This window comes from Cyprinodon variegatus, unplaced genomic scaffold, assembly GCF_000732505.1.
Source record: "Cyprinodon variegatus isolate N-32 unplaced genomic scaffold, C_variegatus-1.0 Scaffold373, whole genome shotgun sequence".
In the NCBI taxonomy this organism is placed as follows: Eukaryota; Metazoa; Chordata; class Actinopteri; order Cyprinodontiformes; family Cyprinodontidae; genus Cyprinodon; species Cyprinodon variegatus.
Window position 1 is genome coordinate 207,294 of NW_015150826.1, and position 7,241 is coordinate 214,534.

The 7,241-nt window shown below is 37.7% G+C and overlaps 1 protein-coding gene across 1 annotated transcript in view; it reads right to left on the reverse strand.

Moving 5' to 3' along the window:
* The window catches only part of nab1 (NGFI-A binding protein 1), a 16,659-nt gene extending 10,622 nt beyond the window's left edge, over positions 1-6,037 (reverse strand). The window contains exon 1 of the mRNA XM_015386669.1: positions 5,661-6,037. The gene's annotated coding sequence lies outside the window, so the exon portion shown is untranslated. The remainder of the gene's footprint in view (positions 1-5,660) is intronic.
* Positions 6,038-7,241: the final 1,204 nt, after the last annotated feature.

Consider the following 7,241-nt stretch of genomic DNA (forward strand, 5'->3'; position numbering starts at 1 on the left):
TTGCTTCTTCATGCTTGGATGTTCAGTCTGTGGTCATAAATGAATGAATGTAGTGAAATATAATAACTCTATAATATCTCTGGGCCTTTGAAGGACTTTAAAGTCCAGGGATTACCCGACCTTTCCACCAATGAGCAACAGGACTAGCCGACCCCGCTGTGACCCCTACGGGAATAAGGGCAGATAGGATAAATTGACATTTTAGTTTGAAATGTAAACCACTAAAAAAAACCATCAGATTTCTGACAAGAAAAAAAAAAATAAATAAATAATCAGTAATAATTTCAATCATTTTAACAAATAAAAACAAAAAGTATATTATATATAGGTCTTTGGAGGTGACATTTCAGATATTATTTCTCATTAACAGAAGAAGTTTAATTTAAATGAGAAATATCTGGCATCTCTACAGACAAATATCTCTTTCTGTTTATCCTCCATTGTCAGAGCCGGTCCCCGCCGGACGCTCGCCCCTTTAGACCAAGGCAGGGAGAACAGGCCTGGCTTTCACTCTTCCTGGGTGCATGTGAGGCCCAGCCGAGGCTCGGCCGACTGAGGAGTGGCAGCCGGCCGGCCCGGCTTGCCGGGAGGACCACATGCCTCTCTCCACCCCTGCAGGATGTGTAGGTGGTGGGCCTGCCTCGCCCAGAATAGGCCGGTGGAGCCAGGCAGGCGTCGGCTCCAATAATGACACAGACAGAAGCTGCCCGAGACAAAACCGACAGAAATAAACCTCTACAGCCGATAAATTCTTCCATCCAGAACATTTTTACACAGCTTACAATTAGCCACAGCTGCACTGGACATCAACGCGAGGCGATTAAAACTTATTTCCACACGTAGGTTTAATCAAATGTAAAGCCTGGACGCCTCTTTTATTCCAGTTTGTTGTGACTCAGCACTGACTCTCTTATGAGGACCTGTACGGACGTCTGCCAGCAGATCAGAGCAGCAAAACAAAGACGTGAGGAGGAAAAAAACCCTCTGTGGGAGAGTTAAGTCATGCCACGGAGCGAGTTCCTTATCTGCAGCACGAACATAAAAGCTCCTGGAAAACCTAAAGCAAACAAACATGTGCAGACTGATGGAAGGGAGGGAGGCTGCTTCACCGGAGTCCAGCTTTTAATTAGCATATAGGGACGGATGGAAACGCAGAGGTGCTGTAAAGCAGGAGGGTTAATCGATTGATTCATCGGTTTGATATTTAAAAGGTTAAAGAGAAAGAAGTTTGGATCAAATATGAAAAACATTTGAGATCTTTAAACTAACTTTACTTACAGAGAAGAAATAAACCCTGAATCTGCTTCAACCAAACGGTTCCTGGAGTCTAGAGGAGGAGAACCAAACAGAACCAGAACTAAAGCTTCCCAAAGGCTTTCTAGAACTTTACTGCACTGTTAAAAAAGAAAGTAAAATCCCTCATTTAGTTCTAGTTTGTAATGATTTGCTCTTAATAACCTTCTAAAATGTAAATAATATAAACCCACATGAATAAAAACGATCAGAGTTCACCTACTGTTTACTGCATTTTTTAAAATTATGTTTAAACAAACACACCCTCTAAGATCCCTACAGTTTTAATTTATTTGCTGAGTCAGTTTTTAATAAAACAGAAAAAACTACCCCTCCTAAAAAAGCATTTTTAATAAAGATTATTCATTTTTTAAACAATATTTTTATTAGAAAAAATTATATGATTCAGTCAAATCATGAGTTCATGAAAAATTAAAGTGCATTATCTAAAATTCTTAAAGTAAAAAAATAAAAGAATAAATTAGAATGAAAAAAAAATAATAAAAATCTTTATTTGTCTAACTTAAATTTACAAAACCACAAATGGAATTATTATGGGTTTATAATCCAGATAATGATTAATAATTGTCTGCTCTTTCACTCATATAGCAAATAAAAAGGGCTGCAACTATTATTTTTCTAATTGATTAATCTGACAATTATTTTTTTGATCGTTCGATTAATAATAATAAAAGGTTCCTTAAAGAAGATTTTTAACAGAATTAAGACTAAAACTCCTGACTTAATGAGTTCTGGATTATAGAGCATATTGACAGACAAAACCTTTTTTTTTTTAACTTAAATGCAAAATATATATATATATTTCTTAATTTTGGTATAACTACAACTCTAAGTGGATTTTTATGTCGGCTAAAGGCATGTTTTAAGATCACGTTTACTCAATTACTTAATTATCTGAAGATTATTTCAATAATCCACACTGCAAAAATGACCTGAATTTACCTGGATTTACCCTTAATTTGAGCAGGTAAATAAGATATTTTGCCAATGGAATGAGTATTTTTACACTTAAAATAAGATAATTAGATAATATGCACTTGAAATAAGAAAATGCATAATTTTTTTCTTATTTCAAATATAAACTGTCTTGTTCGATTGGCAAAGTGTCTCACTTACCTCCTCAATTCAAGAAAAAAAGCACTTTTTGCAGTGCATTAATCACGATTTGTTAGATTAATTGATTCGGCCCTAAAAATAAACTTAATGCTTCCTTTGAGGTGGCCCCCCTTCAGCCCCCTCTTTGCAGCACCCCTGGTCTCCACTGCTTTCCTCAGATTTCCGCTTTTCATGATGCTGCACACATTTGGAGGAGTTTAGATCTGCAGAGCAGCCAGAGGAGAGTCTGCAGAGCACAGAAGGATGAGTTCTGTTCATAAAAACATGGATTTTGCAAATATTTGTGTTTTTGGTGAAGATATCCGTCTAGAAATCTGTATTAGAGTTACATGGAAAGATGTGCAGGTCAGCCATGGACGATGGTGCTCATCAAGAGTCACAGTTTCACAGCTTTCCTTCTAAAACTTCCCAGAAACAGCTCATTTTCTCCAAAACAATCACCTTTTTATCGATTTGTTTAGCAGCTCTAAATCTCCTTGCCGACTCCCTCGTGAATCACCAGTTATTCCATCAGTGGTAAAAAAAATAACTTCCACGATTATGTTATTGTGGGTTTATAAACCTAAAGAGGACTGATAACTTTCTCCATTAGATCAATCTTAGAAAAAAAAAAAAAGGAAAATAAAGATAAAAGTTGAAGCTTTGAAGCTCGAAATCAAACCAGGATACGCGGGACGTGAGCAGATTTGAAAAAGAAGAGGTGGAAAATAAAGGGAACGTGAAATGTCACTTAAAGAACATTAGCATTGATGATAAAAACATGTGGGCTTGTGGAGCTTCTTAAGGCGCTCTCGTCCTCCTCCGTCGGTTTAGGAGTCACTCACTGCAGATAAACGCCGGTGAGTTTGGACTTAAGGCGATTTATTCCACAGATGTTAGCAGCTCATTTGGCACCTTTTGCTATTGTTGCACGGATCATTGTAGACTCCTTAATAGTGAGGAGGGGGTGATTTCACACAACCTTCAAATGTTCACTCCTTAGTGACAAATTGTCTGCAAAAAATTGCCTAAACTTCTCTGCCTCTGGTGTCCTAAATGTGATAGAGTGGATCTCTGCAAAGAGACGGTGTGAAACATTTAATCTCTTTGTGTAAAATGCATTCAGGAAGCAGATTATTCTATATTAATCCCTGGGAGACTCAGTTTTAACCAAAGTATTGTTTGTTGTGTGATGTTTTAGGTGTTTGTTTCCCTTCTATTTCTGAGCCTGGGGGTTTCACCTAGCTGTAGGATGAGATCAGAGCTGCAGGTAAACAGACAATCTTCCTTTAAAACTGAAGCGATCCTTCCAGGTAGAAATTAGCTGTAGCTGGGAGATCTGGGATTATCCCTCGCTCTGACATACAGAGGTGGAGTTTCCTCTAACTTTAATGATGAATCATCTGACTGCTCTGATTCTGGAAAAAAAACAAAAGCTAAAACAAATTTCAGGTTGCATCCCTGGAAGCTCGCCATGGTAACAGACAGGGAGGGACTCCTCCTCTCTTGGAACTGAAGTTTCAGGCTCAGCTTTAATGATTGTTTCTCATGGGGAGTCCCACAAGGCACCATTTCTGGACACCTATTTTTCTCACTGTTTGAACTGCTCTTCTCACCTGTGGAAACTTTGCGCTAGTTTCCAGAAACATTTAAAATCATTTCTATGCAGATGACTGCTGATGTTATCCTCAATCGTTAGCCATAATGTCTTGCTCTTTCTTCTCTAACTAGGTGTAAAACATCACCACACACTTTGGGATTGCACCTGACCTGTCAGTTAGAAGCAATAGCTTTCTAACACAAAGCTTTTCAGGAAACCATTTCTTGCTTAGCCCTTTATAGGGCACTCAGTGAAATACTTTGAAATCTAAATTTCAAGCCAGTAGTGTTATTGGAATCCAGGGCAATACCTTATTACATTTGTATCATTCAAAAAATATGGATATTCAGATGGCAAAAATGTATGTCAATGTATTAAAAAGAATCAGCAACTTGCCCAAATATATATAGAAAAAAAAAACACATTTTTCTTTTGGTCCAACATAACCTTAGAGGCATTAATGCTGATACTGACACTTAATTTTTTTCAGTTTATGGACCTAAACATAATTGTTAAGGATTCTTATTAACTTTTTAACTTTATTTAACTTTTTATCAGCCTTTTACCTGTTTTTCTTGACAAGTTAACATAATTTTCAAAATTAATTTGTAGTAATTAGTCAAATGCATCTCTGCTGAATGGTTGGATATAGATCTTGTGCTTCTAGATCTCACTGAGGGACAGGGGTGAGGGGGGGACTCCATTTGTAAGGGGTACGCAAGTGATCAAAAACTGTAACTTGCCCTATAAAGGGTTAAAACTGACACCTGTTAACATTCTAAAACATTCACTTCCATAGGGTGTACCACAGGGCACTCCTCTCAGCCCTCTCTTTTTTCTTTTTTAATCACTGTATCTACCTTCATTTTCTGGAAATAAATGTAATGTAATAAATGTTACCTGCCAGTTTATCTTAAATTAAACTAAATCAACATCTGCTTATTAGATCACAATATTCACATTTCTTTTTAGTTGAGTTTAAAACCCTCCACTTTTTTTATGTCTTTTAATTGTCCAACCATAACCATACTTTACCTGCACCTCTATACTCATCAGGAGGCTTTTAATGGTTCCTGAAAGAAGGGAACTTTTGCAGGTACTCAGGAATGGGTGGATTTCACATCTAAAAAACACATTTAAGATGTTTTCTCTGCTTCTTGTCCACATTTCCACCCCCTTCTAGCATCATTTACTCTCTGGTCAGTGTGTTTTTATTGTCTTTGACCTTTGATGTTTTCTGAAGTGCTTTATAAATAAATCAGTATGATGTGTTTCTCTTTAGCAGATGCTCACATGTTTTGGTAAAGTTCCTGTATAGCAGCTAGAGGAAGCCAAACAGCTGATGATACTGTAAACATGGAATCTACAATCATTCTGATTATTATTCTGCACAGGAAAGAACTTTATGCGTTTTATTTCCACTCTTTTCGGTGCGCAAGTGTAGAATATACCCAGTTTAAGCAGCATCTATCGGTTTAATTTCTATCAGAACTGAATCTGATTAAACATATTTATGCATACATATATTTATCTGCTATTATTTTCTCTTTTCTCCAAAGCATGGTTTATCTTTGCATCATACATCATCCTCTGCAGCAGATGAAGAATAAAGAGGAAACAGCAATAGTTTGATTGAGCTCTCCGTTCCTACCTGCTGAGTTTTTGGCCCCTCTGGCGCGCGCCCTGCTCCGGATCCTTGATCTTCCTCTTTCTTCCTCCTCTTCAGGTTTTCTCCAGAGAACTACTGGCTGTTATTTAGCGCAGAATAATATGAGAAACGGAATCCCACAGAATGAGATCAGCAGGACCGGAGCGCGTAAAACCTTTCCACTTCCAGGACGCAGGCAGGAGCAGGAGCAAAGCAGCGGCTGTGCGTGTTTTTTGGTCCAATCCTCTCCTGTCTGCCTTAAAACTTTTCCTCTGTGGTTCTGCGAGAGAAAGGAGCGCAGACGGTGCAGAGCTGCGGGGCTTTGTGCGCCTCTTCCCTCGGACTGTGTGTTCAGTGTGTATGTGGGGAGTGTGTGAGAGTCCTCTCCCAGCGCCTCTCCACTCCCCTGCACTCTTTTCAAAGGTCAAACCACACGCACAGGCGCGCGCAAACACTTCCGGCTGAGCGCGACAAAATAAAAGCTCAGTTTGGTGTAAGACTGACTTAGACTAAATTTATTGTCCTTTTGTACAGCTGTCGTTACATTTCAATTTCTTGAAGTGCAGCAGTGATCGAATGTAGACATTGAGAAAAAAAATATGAAAAACAATCAAATGGACTTGGTTTCCAAATTTGAAGACATTTTGCTTCCAATCTCTAAGCGTGACAAAATAAAAGCTTAGTTTGGCGATTAGACTGACTTAGACTAAATTTATTGTCCTTTTGTACAGCTGTCATGACATTTCAATTTCTTAAAGTGCAGCAGTGATCAAATGTAGACACTGGGAGAAAAAAAAATGAAAAACAATCAAATGGACTTGGTTTCCAAGTCTGAAGACATTTTGCTTCTAATCTCTGAGAGCAACAAAATAAAAGCTCAGTTTGGTGATTAGACTGACTTAGACTAAATTTATTGTCCTTTTGTACAGCTGTCGTTACATTTCCATTTCTTAAAGTGCAGCAGTGATCAAATGTAAACATTGGGAGAAAAAAAATGAAAAACAATCAAATGGACTTGGTTTCCAAATTTGAAGACATTTTGCTTCCAATCTCTAAGCGTGACAAAATAAAAGCTTAGTTTTGTGATTAAACTGACTAAGACTAAATTTATTGTCCTTTTGTACAGCTGTAATGACATTTCCATTTCTTAAAGTGCAGCAGTGATAAAATGTAGACATTGGGAGAAAAAAATGAAAAACAATCAAATGGACTTGGTTTCCAAGTTTGAAGACATTTTGCTTCCCATCTCTGAGCGCAACAAAATAAAAGCTCAGTTTGCTGATAAGACTGACTTAGACAACATTTATTGTCATTTTGTTTAGCTGCCATGACATTTTCATTTCTTAAAGTGCAGCAGTGATCAAATGTAAACACTGGGAGAAAAAAAAAGAAAAACAATCAAATATATTTGGTTTCCAAGTTTGAAGACATTTTGCTTCCCATCTCTGAGCGCAACAAAATAAAAGCTCAGTTTGGTGATTAGACTTAGACTTAGACAACATTTATTGTCGTTTTGTTTAGCTGCCATGACATTTCCATTTCTTAAAGTGCAGCAGTGATCAAATGTAGACATTGGGGGGGGGG